We start from the raw sequence: 22,204 nt of genomic DNA on the forward strand, positions 1-22,204 counted from the left end.
ATGAAGGAGACATGGCCGCTTCCCTCATTTTCTTTCCAGTTCTGTTGGGAAAGTTCCCGCCGTCGACCCGCACACGCAATCAGTTATGCGTGGAGACATCTAATGAGATTTGGGGGGCTGAGACGGTCTAGAGTTTGGCTGCTGTTAGGATGTGTGGTGTTAATAGGCCACAACCTGCCTGCTAAGAAATTAACATGCTGTGAGATGATGAGAGAAGTTAGTAAGGAAAACAGCCCCTCTTTCTCAAACATAGGGACCGGTTCAGAAGAGGACGGCTTATTGAATTTGTCTCTCCTTAAATGAATTCTACTCCGTGGCCCTGTTCCTTTTTTTCCCTCCATTATGGCCCACATCTGTGGAGATCTGGATCAGCTATTTTGAAGCCAGCTGTTGCTGGGCCTTTTAGTTAGGATGAAATTAGGAACAGACCCGAGGGTCGTCTACCTGCTGTGAAGCCACCAAAAACTGCAAGTAGGGAGAAAATGTAGCTGCCTGGCTTAACCAGTCAGGGCAACTCCACACCATTTGAGGCTCTGGGATTCAAAGGTGCTGTTTGTTAACACAACCTGTTGTTGTACCCCCAAAGATACAAAGCAGAAAAAAAAAATCAGCGAAAGAAAACCTGTGTGTTAGGAAGAACAGTGCATGAGCCAGTGAAGAATTTTAGAGTTTATTTTGTTTGTTTGTTTGTATTTTGACTCCAGCGGTGAGTGGAGGGGGAGTGGGGGACAAAGGAAAGATTATTAAAATGATGATTCTGTGAGAAAATTCTTAAGATTTCTGCACTGGGGGAAAAACTGAGTAAAGCCTCCTTGTCATGGAACACATGGGCACAGTCTGTACAGAATCCCCAGGCTTAGCTGCAGTAGAGGGATGAGCAAGTTTTCACAAGTGTTTGAAAGAACATGAAGATCTCAACTTCGATTGGATCACTGACCCTGAATTATCTGGTACATAACTGACCACAGAAGACTGCACTGCGTTTAGTAAGGACCTTCTCAGTGTCAACATGGGACTACCTGGGTACAGTTCCCATCCACCAGACATCAGAGGTGGTTTTGTGTGTGTGTGTGTGTGTGTGTGTGTGTGTGTGAGAGAGAGAGAGAGAGGGGGGGGGGTGAAGGTTTCTTCTCTAATAGTCATCCTAGGCTCACATGTGTGAAGCATTTTGGGATGACTGACTTTCAGCACAGAGGCACAGTAGCACAGCCCTCCAAGGGGTCACCTGGGTTAACTTCCTACTAACACCTCCAAGGTGAGGAGGCCCCTACCTCTCCCCTCATCTGTATTCTCAATAGGGAGAAATCTGAGTTCTTTAGACTCCATGGGAAGGGAAGACTTTTCAAAAGAATGCCTAGGATTGCGGCCCTATTTTTTGAGACAACAGCAAACACGGAATTTCCATCTCTACACAAAATGTTTCTCATTCCTAACAGTTTAACCCCGAGCCTCACCGGAAACACCTAGAAATACCCTTTGGTGATATACACCAAATTTAGAGAGTGTTCCCTTTGGATTTCTGCCTTTAGACATTCCCTTTGTATACTTAAAGTTAGTTCGCAGAGCAAAAGACTGCCCCTGGCTTGGGTAAATACACCAGTCCTCTTTCTAAGCTATAATTCACAGTCTTAATGAATTTGAAGAGAGATAGGATTAATATTTACACGGGTGGTCTCCTCCCCTCACTGGGCTTATATTTTGAGCTTGTATACCTTAGTATATCCTGGTAGTTTGTTGTGGCTTTCATGTTTTAACACAGAGTTTCACTTCAGGCTTTCAGACAGGCAAGGCCTTTTCTGGGGGAGCGGAGACAAACCTTTTACTCTTAGCTCCTCTTTCTTGGAATCCCTTAAGAACATTTCTTAGCTAAACATCCCAGATCAGGGCACACAGCTTCCCCATGAAATCACTAGAAGGAGCAGAGAGTCAAATCCTGAGCCAATCCCTCTTTAGGCAGCAGCAGAGGGGAGTTAGTGCTACCTTCGCCTCCTGTGTTGTCAGCCAGAAGCATCAGTTTAACGGTATAAATATCCAAATACTAACCAGTAACATTGTGGCCTTGCTTGGCTCTAATATTCTAATTTAAATAAACCTTTCAGACCCGGAGGGGCCCCACACCCCCAAGAACTCCTAGGGGTTTGCACCTTACTGTATAAATCATGAAGGGCTTTTTTTTTTTTTTTTTTAGATACTTGAGGATACAGAACAGCTGCAGTATGGCTGCACCAATAGCATGAGAACCCTCTCAAATTCATTTTTATACCATTGTTCTCTGTGTGCAGAGCAATCTAGCACTGGTGTTCTGACAATAAACAATGACCGAGGCTTAACCACAGTAAAATGCATTTCGACTTAGTAACAAACTGGCCCAGCCTTCAGGCTGCCTTTTCTAGGTTTGTCACATGGGCACCAGAATCTGACTCTTGCCCATCTATCGGATTTCACTCTCAGATTTCGAATGTATTGTCCAGGGATGTGCAAGAGAACCATCTGAGAGCACAATATTATTGTAGACAGAGGAGCAGTGAATGCAATCGCACGGGAGTGACTAGAGGAAGCTCTGGCTGACTGGAGAAAAGGGGGCAAGCCATGAAAACTGTAGACTTTTATGTAGAGCAGTTTTTTTTTTAATTTTCTTTCTCTTTCTTATTGTTTATTGCTCCAACTTGTCAATTTTTCAACACATGGAAATTATTAATGCAACCTGTAGTCGGAAACTAGGCAGGTGGAAGCCTCCGTACTTCTATCTGGGTTTTACTATGGATGAGTGTCGATTTAAAAATACAACACTCCCTCCCCCCAAAAAGCTTCAATAAAAAAATGTGCTACGAATTTTTGAATCTGTGTTGGAGACTGTGCACACATATGTAACATCTACACATGCTATTTATAATGTCATTAACTGAATTGGGTGACGCTTTTCTTATGAATTTTCATTGGGTATTGTCATGAATTGTGGGCACTTCAATAGTTTTCTGTGAATCAGACTTAAATGTGATTGTTCAGGAATACATCCCACTTAAGCATTCAGGCTGAAACTAGCAACAATTGGCCGTGACCTTTAACATGCCTGCTTTCCAAATTAGTGCCGACCATTAATCACACGGAGCTTACATTTTATGATTCGAGGGCTGTTCCTCGCGGGCCTCCTCCCTCTGCGCCCCCTCCTCGGCGGAAACACACGCATGCACACGGAAACATCTCACTCTCAGCCAGGCCCCCGCCCGATTGCCAGCTCTGCCAGGGTACAAGCGCCGCCCTTTGCAGCTCGTCCGCACAGGAGTTTCTATTGCAAAACCAGTGGCCAGGGAGGGCCTCTGAGCTGCACGAGCAGCGAGGGTAAGCACGAGAAAAAGCCACCGCGAAAGGTAACCGCCCGGATCTTGGCGCTGATTGTTCGGTAAAGCCAACTCGGGCGTCTTGACCCGAATGCATCTCCACTGCGGAGTTACCACGCTCAGCAGCGGAGCAATATGGCCAAGAGCCTGGTGGGAGAAGATAGTGCCCCTCCGCAGGCCACAGCTCCCCTGGCCTACGTCACCGCGGATCGCGGGGCGCGCTCCCCGGCCCCTCCTCCTCTTCTGCTCCTTCTGCTCCAGCTCCCCTCCCCCCTCCGTCAGCCCCTCCCTGCCAAGTACCAAGAAAGCTTTGGGGAGTCAAATCAAGATTTTGATTCATAGACTCAATATATTGTCACTAACTACGACCCACGGAGGGTAGCTTTAGGGTAGGGTGAGGGTGAGGGGGGCTGCAAATGAAGTTTTCAGAACCAAAGCAAAATGAGGCGAACTTTGAAGACACAAGTAAACAGCCACGATGATAAACGAGTCCAAGCTCCACTCTGCCCCAGAGCTGTCCTGTTCTTCCCAAAGCATGCGGACTCCCAGACTCGCTCCTGTGAAGTTCTGGGGACACTCGCGCTTCTGAGGTTGCGGGCAGGGTGGACACCATTTGGTGTGGGATGGAGGTTCAGCGTCCAGGTGCTTAAGCTGGCAGGACAAGCATCCCAACTACATCTGCACGTGTGTGTGTGTGTGTGTGTGTGTGTGTGTGTGTGGTGTGCGCGCGTAAACAGCCTTCAGGAACTGGAGCTGAGGCAACCTGAGACCTTAAGCAGAGGGGCGACCACTAGCCTCCGACGTCGTGATTCAGGGCTATTAGGGGAGGAATTATCTAGGTCTGAGTCATCGTGAGCCTCCAGACTTTCTCCGCAGTGTGGCAGAACTTTGTGCTGATGAGACAATAGTGGAGCGTGTGCGTTTCCTACAGGGCAGACCATTCCCGGGCTGGGGGAAGCCTCGGGCCTGCTCAGGCCGTGGACGCCGGGTCCCCTTCACTGCACAGTGCAGTCCCTCCGAGCCCTGCTGGCGCCTGGGCCCCCGCGGGGCCGGTGCGTCCCGGGCGCGCGCGCGGCGCGCGGAGGGGGGCCGGGCGCGTGGCGGGTCCCGCGCGTCCTCGCGCGTCCCCCGCGCCAGGGCGCAGCTGGCGCGGTCGGTCTAGAGCAGCGCTCGGCTCCGCGCCGCGGGCGCTCTGCTTCACCTTCAGATGCGCGGGGCGTGCGCGTCCTCCTCCTGGGGCCCGCCGCCTCCCCGCCAAGGTAGGGGCCGTAGGGCGGGGGTGCTTCCTGGCTCAGAGGGGGGAGGACCGACAGGCAAAGCCGGGAAGGTCGGGACCCACTACGTGCATAAGACCCTGCTATGCCCCGTGGGGTGGGGGCGCACTGGGCAGGGGGCGCGCCCTGGAGAAGGTCTCTGGCGCCAGGAGGGCGACTTGGCTTTCTGTGTTGATAGTTACTCCGCTCTGCAATTCCAGGAGAGGAGAAGATGAAACTTCGGGCGGCAGGGCGAGCGCCCGGGAGGTGGCTTTTACCGCAGTGGAGGGGCGGGGTGGGGGCCGGGGTGGGAGCGCGGAAGAGGCTCTGGCTTTGTACACTTCGTCAAAGGCGACGCGGGAGGAGGGGAGCTCGGATGCGCTCTCATCCATTAGGAGACAAAGAGCAAATTGCCTTACTTTAAAGTAAAACGCTCTGGCTAATGAAGGTGGGTGATGGGCGGCGGGGCCGAAGGAGCCGTTTCAATTATTAAGGGTTTGGCGGAGGGGATCGATGCCTGTGGGCACAGAGCGCCGCTGCCTAGGGGACGTGTTTGCGTATTTGTGTTTGGTGGTGGTGGTGGGGGGTGTTCTCACTGTCCCCTCCCCGGACTCCTGCCTGTCAGCGGGGAGATTTGAGTGACCCCCAGCACTGAAGAAGTGGGATCTCTAGAAAGGGAAGTTCGCTTAGGGGTGGGGGCGGGGGCGGGGGCGGGGGCGAGGTTCTGGAAGTGACTCGGAGTGGGCTAGGAAGGAGATCAGGGCGGCAGGGACTCCACAGAATTGCGGTTTGCCTTGTTGGATTATGGCAGAGTGGGGGTGGGGGACTTACTGATAACCATAGATGTGTGCATATTTGTACACACACACACACACACACACACACACACACACACACGAATTACACCCGGGTGTGTGAAAGAGAAGAACGCAGTGGGGTGTATGCTGCGGGGGTGGGGTAGGGGTTGGAAAGGCGCCTCCTCTGCCATTTCCAGGGAGAACATAGCGAATAGTTAAGATCAGTATTTAGATTAAACTGCCTCGTGAAGTTTTAAAGAAACTTTGTCTGAATAAGTTTGTCAAAAGCCAGGCCAGTGGGGTCTTTAAGCCAGCGGTTCATGGAGGAAGGTCGGTGTGCGATGAGTATCGGGCTTTGTGAGTTGGGAAGCCAGTGGATCCCTGCAATTAGGACTCCAGAGAACCAGCCTTTTACCCGAAAAATGTGGGTCTGTAAGTCAGCCGCATCCATCACCAGCGTTAACAAGCTCTCCACAGCCGATCAGCCCAGTTCCCCCAACCCCCAGCTTCAGGGCTGTGTGTAGCTACCTCATTGCCTGGCTTGCTGATCAAGAGTCACTTGGTTTCTGAGTGAGCACAGATCAACTTGCTCGGCCCCTCTTTTTAAATATATTCATTCGGTGTCTTATTTAATCCAGATGCACAAAAAGCCATTTACTGCTTCGTTGTTGGTTTACATATTTCTGAAAAGGCGACTGGTGTAACCTGTGGAATTTGAAATGCAAATAAAAGCCTGTGGGAGTTGAGGCAGAACAAACCGGCACTTATAAAGTGAAAAAGATTTAATGTCTTTGAAATCATTGCAGGGAAAAAGAACTGGAGGGGAGTGTGATTATTCCCCCCAGAGAGTGGATTGTGACGTCAGGTCTTTTTGGAAAAGATGTTATTTTTAAGGTCTTGAAGCCCGGGTATGTGAAGTGCTTTACAGGAAAAACAGATTACAAGATTAACATCTGTTAACATGATCGTTTATCTCCAGCCAAAAATAGGTCAGTTCTTTCTTAAGGAAACATGCTTGCTTCAGCAAGCTTAAATAATAAAATAACGACTCTAAAAATTAGGACTGAACATTTGTTATAATCTGAGTCGTGAAAACAATTTTTAATTATTAAATCACTCAAAGGTCAAAGTCCTTTTTGGGGTGTTGAGAACAACTCTACTGCGAGTCTACCCGCCCCGATGACTGACACCCGCCCCCCCTTTTACTCTGGGCTCCCTGTTCTGGCTGCCCATTTCCCTTTTTGTCCATTGTGAAAGTACGCGATATATTTAAACGGTATTCTCTGACTCTGGCCTCTTTAGGGAGACAGACTCTGCATAGATGGCTAACTTTTCAAAGCTCTGCTGTTGTTTTACCATTAAATGGAACAGCACAGAGGGGAAAGAGAAAAGAAACTGCCTTGCAAAGTCTCCCTGCCCCCTGGGTTTGAATGACGGCTCTGTTGGCCAATCCGCAGCAGCTTTCTCCATCCCGGAGGTAATTTGGGGTGTGTGTGAGAGCGCGCGCACGCGCGACCACGCGCCCGTGTATCGGCCCAGAGTCGGGCCAGACGCGCGCATCCGCAGGCTCCCGCATTTGCACAGATGTGTGCTGTAGACGTGGACACGCTTTTATCCAAGTCTGTCCAGCTAGATGCGCACGCAGCAGTCCAAGTGGAGACCCTGCCCCCTCCCAACGTCTTCCTGTGAAGACTGGGCAGTGGAGACACTTTCGGATTCAAGTCGAAACCTGCCACATGGAAAGGAAAGAGGAACGATTGATAACACTTTTCAGACATTGGGGACCCAGGAGCAGTTTTATCCGCCTGATTCCAGGCTCCGGTGGAGTCGCGTAGCCACTTGCGGATAGCAAACATGCAGAGGTTGGGGTTTGTTGCAAAGGGGTATTAACTCCATATAAAAGTGAAGGGCACTGTTGGTCTCCCAACTTCTAATTTCATTCTCTCAGGGGGAGCGATACTTAGTCCATGGTACATTCTAGAACGCGAACTGTTTATGGTTAATGAAAGTTCTGGTGTTCACTGGTCTTACCAGTGCTGCGCCCTAGCCACGACTGCTCCGCACAATGGGTACATTCACTGGCAGAGTGTCACCGGCCACTCCACTTAGGAACGTCCTTAGTGATAGGACTCACTTCGGGACCTGAAGGCGCTGGACCTGGACTGCCTAGTTTATGTTTCAATGCTGGGCCTTTGGGGAGCTCGGTGGTCTGCCTTGTGATTCACTGAGGGGTGGTGGTGGTGAAGATGCAGTGTTGGGGTAAATACACGCGTGCGCCTCCCTTTCTAGAGACCCCTATGGGGACCACAGACCTTGGAAGGCACAGCGTCCACACCAGGTCTGCAGTGTCTGCGTGCACTGAGGTCACCTCGAGGGTGCCCCCGCCCCGAGAGTTCCCACTCGGTTACTAGGTGTTGTCAGTTCGCGTATCTCCTCCTACGCCGGCCGTTTCCACCCAACCGGATCGCCACCCTTTTCGGCCCTCTCTCCAATCTCTGCAAGCCCGCGGCTTGAGGAATGGGTATGTCGTTGCATTAAATCATTCCTATTTCTGTGTCCTGGCCGCCCGGCGCCGCTGGGGGGGGGGGGGGGGGGGGGGGGGGGGGGGGGGGGGGGGGGGGGGGGGGGGGGGGGGGGGGGGGGGGGGGGGCGGGGGCAGGGCACCACCTGCCCGCCCTAGAGGCGTGGCGTGCTGCTGGGGGCGGGACACCCACCTGCCTGTCCCCGGGGCGGGGGCGGCGGCCGCTTGTTGCTGGGCTGCGGGCTTCGGGCTGCGGGGGGCGGGCCGTGGGCGGGGCGCTGAGGGGGAGGCCCCGGTCGGCCGCCCCTCTTCTCGGGCGCCCGCCCCCCGCCCCCGTCATGTGGAACGGACGTCACACGCCTTCACTGTAACCCAAGAAGTGAAAGAGACGGGGACCCGCAGCCCAACTTCGCACCGTAACAAAGGCTTGGGGGTCCGTGCGGGCCGTGGGACCGCGGGCCGTGGGGGCGGGGCGTGGGCACGGGGAAAGTGGGGCGGAGGGGCGGCGAACTCGTGGGGGCCAGCGGCGTGGGCGAGCGTGGGCGGGGAGGGGTGGCCCGGCCGGGCGGGGGGGGGTTTACAGAGGCGCGGCGGGGCTTCGCGGCCCAGCACCGCGGGCAGGCCAGGTAATTGGTTTCTATTTTAAACTTCACTTTGTTCTGTTGGAGGTGGGTGGGGAGGGGAGACGTGCCCCCTCTGGGGGGCGGTTATGTAAGTCTCCACACCTGAGTTGGGCCCTGCTTCTCGGGGGCGGGAGTGGCCGGTGGGTACGGAGTGCTGGAGGCTCCGGGGGAGGGGGGGCTCTGTGGTCTACGCGTGAGACCTAATCGATGCCTGGGTGGAGAGGAGGCCCGAATGGACGTTGGGTTATTTCTAGAAGCCCAGATGTGCCCTTGGGCTGGGGCGGGCCTTCCAGGGTGTCCATTGAGTAACAAAGGACCGAGTGCTTGAACCTCTGGTCCACTCGCGGTGCCCACTTAACCAGCAAGTCTCGGAAGGAACTTTAGACGGCGTCTTAATTAAAGGTACAGTAGAAAGTCACGTCCCGGTGAACCTACCATTAAGTCTTGAATGTTGATTAAATGTAATTTAAAAATTGATGTGCGTTGGCCGGCATAGAAGCAAAGAGGATAACTCCCCAGCAGGATCTTTACAGATTACGTTTTAAACCTCCCTATTAATATGATTGGAGTATTTCGGTTTGGAATGTGTTACTTTAAGGAACTAGGCATGCCTGTTATTTGATATGATATTCGCTACTGCCCTGGACACAAGAACCCTTTTTTTTTTTTTTTTAAATCACTCATTTATTCCTCGCATTCTTCAATTGTTGAGTCAAAATAGCTGTGTATTTTTATTTACACAGACCGGTGAGAATTAAATATACCACAGTACTGTTGTGCATTAATCTAAGGGTCCCCTCCCCCTTCCCTCCCCTCCCCAGCAAAATTAGAGATGGAGTTGAGCTGCCCTGGTGTCAGGGGTGTGAGTTGGGTCACTGGATGGAGACAGCTTTAGTTCCACGAGAGTGACCCCATAGCCATCTCGAATGGGCTCTGCGATAAACTGAGCTCAAGGGAAGGCTCCCAGACTGTTTTGATAATCAAATTAAAATCCTGATGTGTTAAGATAAATACATGTCCAATATTTTCTTAGTTCATTAGGAGAACTTTGTTTCCTTGCACTTGCTAATACTGAAGCCTTCAGAGTACATTAGCATTCAAAAAGAGAGGCCGTCCCAGTGGGTCTGTAATAAAGCTTGCAAGAGAAGCAAGGCATGCCTCTCCAAAAGGAAACAAAACCCAGTAGCTTGCTCTTTGGCCGCTCACTGCTCCCAAAAGCGGACAGAAAGAAGGGAATCTTGATTATTTGCTGTGCTGGGCTTTTAAAAATGGAATGCATAAAATCACCCTAGGATCCCAAACATTAACTTTAGTGTGTGTGTGTGTGTGTGTGTGATAACTAATTGCCAATAGTTATAGCTTACCCTGGAAGTTTCTGAACACTTACTGTAAACCGCCTTGTGATGGCAACTAAAGTACCTTTAAAAGATTTCCGGGGATGTCGAAATCTTATCTATTTCTTCACTTCCCACGGAGTCCCAGAGACACCATTAAAGTGGGTTGAGAGAAGCACCTCCCGCCCCCACCCCCAACGGGTCACCCTGTGTCTCTCCACTTTCATAAATGAAACTTTTAGCTCCGTTTGTTTTACTGCTTCCTACCAGGAGATATCTGAGTTTTATAAGTGTTGATGTGATTAAGTTTAGCAACAATTATGTGAAAGGGAAAAAGATTCTTTAAGCATACTTTGAAGTGGGGAACACTCAAACAGATGGCTCCCAGTCTTCCACTGGGGGAAGCTGGTAATGTACCCTGGCAACTTAAGTGTTTAGTCATGGCTCCCTTCTCGAAAAACCAGTCCTGGGTTTAAGGGGTTGTTGTAGTGTGTGTGTGTGTGTGTGTGTGTGTGTGTGTGTGTGTATTCCTACTCCAGGATATGTTTTGGCCTTATTCACAATTTACCAGAAGGAATCTTTGAAAAAGAATTTAGTGGGAGTGGCGTTGAGTGGGACTGGAGGTTGTGTGTAGAATTTCAGCTCATTATACCTTAAGGCCATGGAAATAGGAGCCGAAATGTAAGCTGATTCTGTTGGGCAGTTGGAGGGAGCATGTCCTAGCCTGCGCGCTCTCCTATTATAATGTTGCTGCTTTAGAGGGTCGCCTGGTCACCTCACTGCTCTTTCTTTTCTCACTGAACTTTCAGTTTAGGAGAAAAGGACAGGTGTTAATTGTGACACACTATAAGAAACCGTTCGCTTATACTGCCACTAGGTCCACAACCAAAGCAAACATGGCTGTCACTGTTCAGGGAACGTATCAGTTTTCACTTCGGTTTTTTCGACTGGCCTTATTTATCCCGAATCGCCCACATTTCTGTTAGCGGTGCATGTGGACTTGGTCCTAATTAATAGAACTCGTGGACGAAAGGAGAAAACACAGTTAGGTATTTACTTTACAAACTTTTGAACCTGGGACTGTCATTCCTTCCTCAAAAGCACAGCTTGCCAGATTCGTGTTTTTATGTTTCAGTGCTTGGGACAAGCTAATCAGACTTTTAAAAATGGATCTCTTTGTTAGTCCCCTTCCCCACAAGTTCTGTAAACTTCGGGGAAATCCCCTCTCTCCCATCTCCGTGAGCTTGCCGCCCCCCCCCCGCCCCCCCCCAGCTGAGTTGTGAGTCCACCGGAGTTTTGCTTGGTGCTTCACTAGGCTTCTCCAGGCTGCCTACAATTCGGCACCTTTGACCTTAGCTTCCAGATTTATTCACGTGGAAGCATGAGGGACTAATTTCATTACTCAGGAGCTGGCAGGGCAGGCGAGCGACCCCTCTGGTGCTGCTGGGAACTGCATCTCCTCGGGAGCTGCGTTTTCCCAGCAAGCCCAGCTTCAGGATGTAGGGCTGTTGTGGAGCCCGAGGAAGGAAGAAGGGGCTTCTGGAATCCGAAGCTGTGTGCGTCTCTGACTGGGAGGAACTTGGAGAAGCCGAGAGGCAGGTGTGAATGTGGACCCCGGAGATGCTCAGGGGCAGTGGGTAGGGTTTTACTTTTGTCCGCCTTGGCTCTGACTGGTCCTGCGGGGCCCCGATTGATCCCAGCCCCTCTGCACCAGGCTGCCCGGAGTGACTGAGCGCAGAAGCAGCCACCTGTTCAGGGTGTAGAGTATCAGGGGGCGTCGGAGGGGCAGCTTTCTGTTCAGGCCCTGGCCCTCATCCTTCTTTCTCCCACTAGCAGGCTGGGCGGGAGGTAAGACCTTTTTTTTATCAGTTCTGAGAGAGCACCCTTCCTCTCCCGTCCTGTCCAGGAGGGTGGGTGGGAGTCCTTTTATTATTGGAAGCCAGCTATGATTATTTCAGAATTTTCTATAATTTTTGAAGATTACCAGAAACCCAATTCAAGAAAGGAATCCTACCTAGTGTTTCTATTTTTGGCGAATTTATTAATAAAATTAACCTTATGGAAGAACACATGAAGGGAGGCATTGTGGATTTGGAATGTTTATCTAAACTTATGAAAACAAAAACAAACAAACAAAAAAACAACCCTCTACTTTAAAGTAATTTTATTCCAAGGAGACATACTTGGGGCACATGAGTACATTTCTGGGACTGTAAATGTCCTAGCCTGTCTCTTGAGGTAAATGAGGTATATTTCCGAAGGATTGGGGGAAATTGGCAGTTGCAACTGTCCTCTTTGCCTCCCTCATCCCCTGCATCTGCCTACACGTGACACTGGCAGCTGTGGCCTTCCCTGCAGATTGGGAGCTGCTGCATTTGTGTGGAAGGAGCCGCTTCCCCGGGCACACATCGGAACTGTCAAGAAGTATAATTTCGTGCCTCTCTACATGCCTTAAAAGTAGTTTTTCAAGAAAGATCTGGCATTTAATCTTCAGCCCAAATGGTCCTGGAAATTACTAAGCAGAGTAATTAGAACTAAAGCTATTTTTAGAAAGCAGGCATGTAAATATATGTTAAGTAGTGAGTAAGACACAAAACTGGAGGACAGAGGAAAAAAATAATCTGAAAAGCAGTTTCATCAGACGTCTCTCTGTTCCAGGGTGTGCTCTTTCTGGGAGGTTGCTTTCCTCTGGGTGTTTTCAGTCGGGAATTTAATGAAATTGCTACAGTCCGAACTCTTTTTCTTCCATACAGTCTGTAATGGCGGAGTTCTGACTGTCTCTGTGGCCATGGGAAGAGGTAGACCCATGTCTTACTGTTTTATTTCCAAGCTTAGCAGGTGTTTTAGTCCTTCGGAACAGGTAGACTTGTCTCTCGATGCCTCTCATACCTTGGGGACCAGATGATGCCAGTGCCTCCTGCACACAGCTGGCCTGCCCTCCTCCTGCCTAGGAGGAGGTGATACCTAGAGATTACGGTATGCTGTTAGCTTTCCAGACCTAGAGGGAGACTCAAACATGGAGGCACTCTGCTGAACCTAATATTTTGCTAATGGACAGGCAGTAAGTCAACCCCCTCCCCCGAATTCTTAGTACTTCAGAAGTCCCTCCAATCATCTCCGCCTCCTCCCATGTGAAAGGGGAAGGGACAATTTGTCTAGGAATTTTTGTCCTTTGTTTCAGGGAAGGGCAACATGGTGTATCTTTACCATATGGTTCTGTTTAACCTATATTGCGTGAGCTGACTGGAGCTGTGCTGGACATTGATTTATTTTGGCGTTCGAGAATGTTCTTTGAAATTGAGTACAGGCAGTGATGCATTGGAAGTTGTGCCCAGAGGTGGCTGTGGCCTCAGCAGCTTCTTCAGCTGGTATTTATGAGTGGTGAGTGAGACTTGTGTTTATGGGAAATAGTTTGCCATTAACTGTCGAGTGACTATACAAATTTAGAAAACCCCAGAGTTAGACAGGAGTGGTTAAGACTTATCTGTGGGGGTAAGCCTAAAGATCTGCTGGTCAGAAAGAGAACTCTAGTTCCTTACTGTTTCTGTGATTTTTTAACCTAGAGCTCAAAATGTGTGTTACCCTTCCCCCACCCATCTTAAGGGCTTAGTTCCCCCCACATCCCCCAACCCTGTTGCCCCAAGGTGATTCAGTAAGTAGCCTGCTATATTCATGGCTTCCTGAGTTTACTGATGGTTTCATAGATTCAGGGTTTCCTAGTTTTACTGAAGTTCTAAGCTGTTGTGGAATTATGTACATGTGTAGTTGTGGAATTATGTACATGTGTAGTTGTGGAATTATGTACATGTGTAGTTGTGGAATTATGTACATGTGTAGTTGTGGAATTATATACATGTGTAGTTGATGCTTGGCTTCTGACAGTTTTGTCTGCGCCCTCTAGCTGGGGGTTTTGGTGGTTAGACTGTATTTAATTCACAAGGGAAGATTTGCATTCTGAGATTCAGGAGGGCATCCACCTGCCTTGTCACCATTTACCTCCATTCCTGACAAATGTGTAGCCGTGCTGCCCCAGGGCCCCAGAGCCCCTGGACACTGTTGTCTTCTCAGATGGCTTCATTATCCTTCATTTCCTGGTTTCCCTGTTTAAAGGAAAGAAGTAGATATATAAGCTTGGTCACATGTGTGCCCCCAAGCCATGCTCTCTACACTCTGTAGGCTGTGCACTGCCCAGAGTTTGAACAGTGGAACCGTACCTTGCCTTGCACACACGTCACACTGAGATGACCAGTGACTTAGTATTTCTGTAACAGCCTGAGAAAATGCCGTCATCCATTGATAATTATATCCCCAAGATCCAGATGGATCTTCCAGTCGTACTAGTACTTACCATGTCCTTAGCATGACCCATTAACGTGATGACAGCATTCTTTCCTGGAGAAGTAGCTGGCGTGAAGCCATAATGGCCATTGTGATGAGGGCGGGCAGCACATGACCCAGGCACCCGATTGTCTTCCTTTCCTCAGAAATGACTTTTCACTTAACAAAAGATTGAGAGGTAAGAAGGATAGTCTTGGTCCTAAGACCCACAGTAAGTGGTGTCTGGGACATGAACACTCTCCATAGCAACACAAACCTGGGGACGGTTCCGTAGAATCACGGGATTAGTGGTAGGATTAAAATTAGCCTCTGTGAATTACCCTGGTGACAGAAAGGCAGAGCACGTTGGTGGCTTTCCTGGTAGACGGGCTTATCACCTGTTTTCTAGGTTGGTGGAAGACTGTAGGCTGTCCTGAATGTTGACTTCGGGAAGCGGTTCCTGTTCCCAACCCACACACATTTTAAAGGGTCCGTCTCAGCTGGAACCTGGGATCTGATTGTGCAGTGTTCCTGTTGTGGGGCACACGTGCAGGGGCAACTGGAACATGTGGTGTAGACATTCAGTCCTGCTGTCTGCGAGAGCAGACACCCATTTTAGAAAGTGCATCACATCTTTTGGCTCAGACAGGCTTCCTTAGGTGCTTACATAGGGGTGGGTGGGTTGTAATTAGTCCTTCTGCAGCTCTGAGGATGGGAGATACGTGTTCTGCCCCTGGGTTGTGCTCCAAATATAGGGGGTAAGTTAACCACTGGAGCCTCATTCTGAGCCTGCTAAGGTGGCTCTAGCCTGGCTTTTCTTTTCTTTTCCCTCCTCTGCCCCTCCCTCACTACTCCCTCCCTCCCACATCCCTCCCGCCAACCCACTCTACCTCCCAAGTTTCTTTTTGTTTTCTTTCGAGACTGATCTCACTGTAGACCAGGGTAGTGTGTTCATGATCATTTGCATTTCTTTGCTTATTTCTGTTTGGACTTTACTGTATCTAGTTGACTTAGAGGTCGGTGATTTGGGGGGGAGGGTGTGGTAGAGGGGTGAACCTGCAGTTCTATAGGTGCTGAACTGAAGGAAAATCTGGTCACTCGGCCAAGGCCATAGATGGGGTGGGGCTTGGCCTGGGTTCTTAGCACTGGGTTGCTTTTCTTTCCAGGATATTGGCACTGAATACACTCAGCTAGGTGTGCTTAAAGTCCGCCCAGAGGACAAGGCCAGCAAGGAGTCTGCTGACTCAGCACCGAGCTGGCAAGTGATCAGTTACTAAGCAAGGTTGATAGAGCACCTCTCAGCTCACCTGTGGTGCTCAGAGCTAGCCCAAACCGGTGGAAAAAGTGTTGATTCAGTATTTGCATCTCCACAGTGAAGTGTTTGTGTAAGAACTGGGCCAGTTGTCACCATCTGAGGCCACTGCAGAGTGCTGTCCAGGAGGAAGCAGAGAGGCCCGCCTCCCAGCCAGCCAGCTGTCAGCATAGTTTCCAGGCTGCCCTGTGGGCAAAGGTGTAGATTTTCCAAGGAAATCCAGTGGTAGCTACCAATCCCAGTAGCACTGTGTGTGTTCATGTGAGTGTGTACACATGTGCGTGTGGGTGTTTGTGAACATTGAGGCTAGGCTGCCTGTCCCCTTACGCCCCACAAATCTGCTTGTGTCCCTCTCTCCAGCACTGGGATTATAAACACAAACTGTCGGGCTCCGTTTTTCTGTGGGCACTGGGGATCTGGGCTTAGATCCTTACGTGTACATGGCAAGTACTTTCTCAGCTGAGCCTTCTCCAGATCTCATTCCCCCCCCCCCAGCACTGAGATAAAACCTAGGGCCCCCTTCATTTGGTAAGTTTAGTACTAATAGTACCTAGAAACGTCACATCTTGTAAGCAGGTTATTGGCATAGCATGAAGAAACCCTAGAAGAAAAGAATCACCAGAGGATTAGGAAAGGTGTCAGAAGGGCCAGCGGCGGCGTTCTGATGTTACAGCCCTGTGTCCACAGCTGGTGTCATCAGGTGGGAACACATGATGAAGGCAGTGAAGGTAGTGAACACAGGCTCTGAAGGCAGTGGCAAAGAGGTCTGGGTGGGGGCAAGCTGGTGGGGGCATCGAACCAGGGGTGGCTGGGATGGAGAGCTCACCAGTACGTGGAGGGCACTGGCCTCTGAACTCAGCTGGGCATACACGGATAGCAAGAAAGGAGAGATGTCACGGGAAGGAGGAGCGCCCCGAAGCAGAGCAGGTGCCTTTCTGTTTGGTAATTCAGCCGAGAGACCCGCATTGGTAGCTCACTGGGCCGTAGGTTTTTTTTTTTTTTTTTTTTGTGTGTGTGTGTGTGTGTGTGTGTGTGTGCCCTAGTTGATGCCTGGCTCATTGTGATCATTAATGGCTGCTAGACTCTTGACTCCTGTGTCCTCCATAGCCAGTGCTGCTTAGTTTTGCTTTATTGGAAAGAAGCACAGCCACCTAATGTTCTCTGTGGGGTCACTTAACAGACATCGCCAGTCGGTCTAAGTTGTCTCTAAGAGGAGGAAAGATGTCCAGACTGACTTCCAAACTTAGAATGATGTTCATTTTCCGAAGAGGATTAAGTTGTCATTGTTTACCTGAAGCTGTGTGCTCGGTAACTTTATCTATTTATTTAATCACATGTATGTGTTTGTGTGGGTGTGTGCATGTGGTTGAGGGTTTCCATGGAAGCTAGAAGACGGTGTTGAAACCCTTGGACTGGAGTGACAGGCAGCTATGAGCCGCTTGGCAAAAAGTGGGAGTTGAACTCAGATCCTCTAAAAGAGCAGCAGGTACTCTTAACTGCTGAGCCATCTCTCTAGCCCCGTTTGTTTAGTTTCTGTGTTTGAGGGCATATGCTTACTGTGACGCATATGTGGAGGTCAGGAGACAACATGCAGGAATTAGTACATGGGTTCTGGGCATCAGCACCAGCAAATGTTTTTACCTTCTGAGCCGTTTTGCTGACCGTATACTGGATCATTTTGCTAATTTCCTAAAAACTTCTCAAGATACGCCATGGCCAGTGTAAACTGAGCACTGCACATGTTTACTGTGTTCGTGTCCACAGGGTGCTTCTCCTGTAGGTGCTGGTGAGGCTGCGACCCCTCTGAGTATGGGGTGATTGACACCCCGTTACTTTCACATTGGTGTTAGCAGTTTGCGTTTATTTCTATTGCCACTAAAGGCTGAGAACACTTAAGGTCACACATCCAATCTGTCACAAAGTACAACTAAGAGGCAGGACACGGAGTAATTAATTGTTCATGATGGTGGGGATCTGAGATACACATGCAGACCTTAAGACTTCCCCCAGGGGGACACATAAGCCAGAATTTAGGATCAAAGTTCTCTGGCAACCAAAATAAAAAGCGCAACATTATGATTTATATGTTTCATTAATTATTCTGGAAAACCACTAGGGTTCTTCCTGGAGAGATTATTCTTTTTCAGTGTCGGACACAGGGCCCTCTCCTCTTGGTGACATAGGGTGCTCTCCCATTGGTGACACACAGCTCTCTCCTGTTGGTGACACAGGGCACTCTCCCATTAGCTCCAATGCTGTTTATTTTTTGCAGACTTCGCCGCTCAGTGACCGTCAGCGCAGATGCTATAGAGGTTTTCATAGGTGATTACTTCTGGCTACATCGATACCAAAAAGCCGAGGTACTTTTGTAAGAACAAACTACAGTGCCTTAGCAGCTGTTGATTGCTTACTTACTGTGCATGCGCAGAGGCCAGAGTGCACCACAGCACGTGTGCGGAGGTCAGGGATCACACTGTGGGAGTCGGTTCTCTTCTTCCAGCACATGGGTCCTGTGGCTTGAACTCAGGCTGTCAAGCTCGGTGGCAAGCACCCTTGCTGACTGCATTACTCTGCTGGCCCTCTTACTGATTATTTATAATAGACTCACATTGATGAAAGCCTGGATAACCTGTCCCCAGATGAGTCTGTGTCCTTCTATGGGCCGTTCATTAGGTGCCTGCTCTGAACATGGCCCTGTTGGGAGCCACATGCATTAGTTAATATTTAGAGCAGCCTTGGGAAGTTGGTGCTTTCTGCTTCTTTTCACATGGGGGCATGAAAACTAGAACCCTTAATGAAGCTCATAGCTGACTCCTCTGGGCAGGCGACCCGGGCAGCAGCTGCCCTTGGCTTGTGACCCTCCCTCCCCAACTCTATGCGTGTTGAAATTACTGTAGAATTGATTCACATCTTGGTCTTAGACATTTGAAGTAGTAGCACTTTGGGCGCCGTGGCCCACTCCCCATTCCTACAGGTGACTTCTTCCCAAGAGTCTGCAGGATGCTTTTAGCAGCTCACCTGAGTTTGGCTCCATGTTATGTCCTCTGTCTAGGTCTGGAAATAAGTGTGAGCCTTGCGTAGTTACCAGGATGGTCTAAGGAAGTCTCAGTGCGGGAAGACCTTGGGGCTCTAGCCATTGGGGGCCATTGGCCATGTCTGTGTCCTTTTGTCCTTTTGTCCTACTGGCCTCATGACCCAGGGGGCTGATAGGAGCCTTGAGACTCATCCTCCCTAGTGGGACCCCTCAAGTCTATAGATGCCTCGTTTGGGGGAAGGAATGTTCATTCTCCTCCCTCTTTCCTCCCTCCTTCCTTATCAGTGTTCGTGTGTGTGTATGTGTGTGTGTGTGTGTGTGTGTGTGTGTGTGTGTGTGTTGGGTTATAGGCATGTGTAGCTGTGCCTTGATTGTTTTCTTTTTTGTTCTTTCCCTCCCTCCCTCCCTGTTAGGGATTTGAACTTGGGTCCTCATGCTTACAGAGTGAGCACACTTACCCACTGAGCTGTGCCCCCAGCCCAGCACACTTTTTCTACAGATAAACCTTTTGGGTTGGTAAAGATGTCTTGGTCTTGAGGCACCAAAGCCTTAGAGGGCATGTATCACCACTTAAAAGCCCTTTGCTATGGATACTTGGAATTTGGATTTGGAGTCTGGAGAGATGGCTCAGCAGTTAAGAGCACTGACTGCTCTTCCAGAGGTCCTGAGTTAATTCCCAGCAACCACATGGTGGCTCACAACCATCTGTAATGAGATGCCCTCTTCTGGTGTGTCTGGAGAGAGCTACAGTGTACTCATTTATATACAAAAATAAATACTTCTTTAAAAAGAAAAGCCTCAAATCCTCCAAATGCCAGCCATAGATGGCATTTCATAGTAACAGATAGTAAGAGGTTTTTTTGTTTTTTTTTTTTAAAGAAATTTGGATTTCATATAATTTGCTATCTCACACAGTGGAGCTTGTTATTTTTTTTCAGCCATCACACATGTCCAAGCTGTTCTTAGTCCAGAGCTGTTTAGAGATAGGCCTCAGGTAGAGTTTGGTCTGCTTGGTTGCTGTCTGTGTACTGCTTGCCACTCGATAAGACAGAACGCTTACAATCACATCGAAAGAGAATCGGGCAAAAATAACTATGTTTTAAAATTTTTAATACATTCAGAATGTTTCTTAATCATCTAAGCGAGGGCCTCCTAGGTGTCTCGGTGGGTAAACGGCTTCACTAAGCCTGGGATGGAGGCTCAAAAACCGTTTCGTGGAAGGAGAGAATCAGTTTTCACAGGTTACTCTCATCGCCTTGAGGGATGGTGGTGTATAGCAGGGTGCTCCTGTTTGTGGAGAGCAGTTGTGTGTGCAACAGGTGCCTCTGGGTTGTCCTGGACCATCTACCTCCCATGATCACAGTGTTTTCCCCTGTATTCACCCAAAACGCCTTGGATTTTCAAACACTCACCATACACGTCGTGCTAGATTGAGGAATCCTAAGGGTGATTTTGCAGTTTGAGATGAATTAGTTTTTAATCTCGTATTTTGCCGGAAAAAGGTATGGATCAGAGATGGGTGTGGTTCTCTGCCATCTAATGATAATTCAGTACCCAGTTTAGTATAAACTGTAATGTGATTCACTTATTTTCATAGGTTAAAAAGTGGTACTTAGCTGGGTGGTTAGCTCAGTTCATTAGAGTGTGGTGCTGATAAAAATGGCACTCGTTAAAAAAGTAGAGAGACGTGACTGCCCTCATTAGAGTAGTTGTTATTTATACATTTATACTTTGGTGTGTTTTTGTGACTCTCACAACATGAGCATTGTGTTAATGAAAAGACTGATTGTCTGGGCTCGAGATAGCCCTGGTGGAAACCCCAGGGAGGGGTAATCCACCTCTCTATGAAACATTGTCCTGGTAGATGATGAGCCGACTCTCCAGCCAGGGTCAGAAGAGCTCACGGGATTTTCCCCACGTCAGTCCTGCCCACTTGAAGCATGGCTGTTGAATTACAGGGCAGGCAGACCACTGTGTTTTCTCAGAAGGATGAGGAAACAAAGCGAGTCATTAATTTTTAACAGGGCACCAGCTCCATCACCTGGCCAGCCACCCGGTTGTCCAGGTAACGGTGTTAGGAGTAGCTCTGGAGAGGGTGAGGCAAGCACATCTGAGGGTGCTGAAGTTGCCTGGATGCCTGTGCTCCCCTGCCCAGCCAGGGGCATGCCAGCGTTGCAGGGCCCTCATCCTTCCGATGTGGTTTTCTAATGGTGTGTCATTCCTCCTGAGCTGCTGGGAATGAGAAGGGAATAGGGGACATGTCACAACAGGCCATATTGTGAACACAACAGCAGGTGGAAGGGAAGACCTTTAGGAAGAAAAGGAGCAGAGACTCATTTAGTGAGCACTGCAGGGCGGGTGCACACTCTGTGGGCACAGACAGAAACCTTGGGTAGTTTTCAGACCCTCCAGTTTGGCTGGCACAATTTTATCCTGTCTTCAAGGCAAAATGTGAGTTACTTCCTAGTTGTGGGACTGTGCCCTGTTCTTGGATGGGACTCTTGGTTAGCAGTTCTTCACGCTTGTAAATGCAGATGTTCTCATCCGCAGGTTTATTGTTTTGACTGAGGGTCAAGTTCCGTTCCTGCCTGTATCAATCACTGTAGTGCTTGTTTTGATAAGTGAAATGCTGTTGAAATGGTCTGGAACTCTGTTTATTATCTCCTGGAAGCACAGAGTCAGTGTTGAGAAAACTCGCTAGGCTCTTAAACGTGAGACTGGTTGGTATTCAGGTGAGGTCACGAAGGCCAAGTGTACATTGCTCACGGAAGACAGAAGGTGCCGATCAGCACATATGCTAATGTAGTCAATGGCCTTTTCAGTTTAAAAGGAAACTGTTTCCTGGTGTCCTCGCTGGATCGTGGACAGAGCTTGTTTGATTGCTTCCTGGATTCAGAAATCCCCGAGTCTCTGGGACTTTAGGCTTCATCACTGGGTTCTGGTCTTGAAAATGATTTAACTCTCCAGAGCTAGCCACCCCCTGTTGGCTGCACATCTGGGGGCTCAAGAGCTCAGGCTGTTTCTAACCAGTCATGTGAAATTTATGGTTATTCAATTGCCTTAGGATCTGCTGGTCAGATGGGACATCAACACCATAATAAATTAAAGTGTTCTGATGATAACATCCCTTTCTTAGACAAACCCTGACTGGTTTTGGAGGGTTCGTGGCAAGCAGGACCGTAGGCTTCCAGTTAATCACTCGGGGCAGAAACCTTTCATATTCATTTGAAAGGCACTTTGTTTAATACACTTTAAGATGTCTGCATTGGAGCTCAGAGAGTGGGCTGTGTCCTATTTTTGAGTGAAAGGAATTGTGGTAGCTGAGAGGGAGCTGGGGCCATGTCCTCACAAGGCTGTGATGTGGGCTTTGCCTCTCCCATATAATTTCCTTGCCTGGCAGTGAGCTGATTCAAGTGCTGTAGTCCAGGGGAAGTAATTGAAGCTATATACGTGTTTTAATTATTGAACCAGAGTAACTGATTGACAGCTGTACTCGGGGGTCTTATTGCTTGGGGGATAAAGATAGACTTTGCTTTGAAGACATAAACAGAACATTTCAAATTTAAGGTCCATGGATTCTGTGGGACGGTTTGGAGATCTGTGGCTTGGTTGCCAGCCACAGATTTAGTTTCCTAGTTAAAAATTACTTTATGTGCAAACACACACACACACACA

The 22,204-nt window shown here is 49.2% G+C and overlaps 1 protein-coding gene and 1 long non-coding RNA gene across 9 annotated transcripts in view; one reads left to right on the top strand and one right to left on the bottom strand.

Moving 5' to 3' along the window:
* The first annotated feature begins 4,467 nt into the window (after positions 1–4,467).
* The window catches only part of Znf516 (zinc finger protein 516), a 93,788-nt gene continuing 76,051 nt past the window's right edge, over positions 4,468–22,204 (top strand). For 3 of the 8 annotated variants that reach the window (XM_021214933.2, XM_029546891.1, XM_029546892.1), the window contains exon 1: positions 8,209–8,342. The gene's annotated coding sequence lies outside the window, so the exon portion shown is untranslated. Of the gene's footprint in view, positions 4,598–7,843; positions 7,910–8,208; positions 8,343–8,718; positions 8,935–11,123; positions 11,466–22,204 lie in introns of those variants that run through there. The other 5 variants (XM_029546887.1, XM_029546886.1, XM_029546890.1 and 2 more) reach the window with 4 other exon arrangements.
* On the bottom strand, positions 13,541–14,250 carry LOC110333561. The gene is made up of 3 exons (XR_002381083.2): positions 14,215–14,250; positions 13,696–13,966; positions 13,541–13,599 (listed from the first exon to the last, which is right to left on the bottom strand). It is a non-coding gene; the product is annotated as an uncharacterized LOC110333561 (long non-coding RNA).

The sequence above is a fragment of the Mus pahari genome, chromosome 15, assembly GCF_900095145.1.
Source record: "Mus pahari chromosome 15, PAHARI_EIJ_v1.1, whole genome shotgun sequence".
In the NCBI taxonomy this organism is placed as follows: domain Eukaryota; kingdom Metazoa; phylum Chordata; class Mammalia; order Rodentia; family Muridae; genus Mus; species Mus pahari.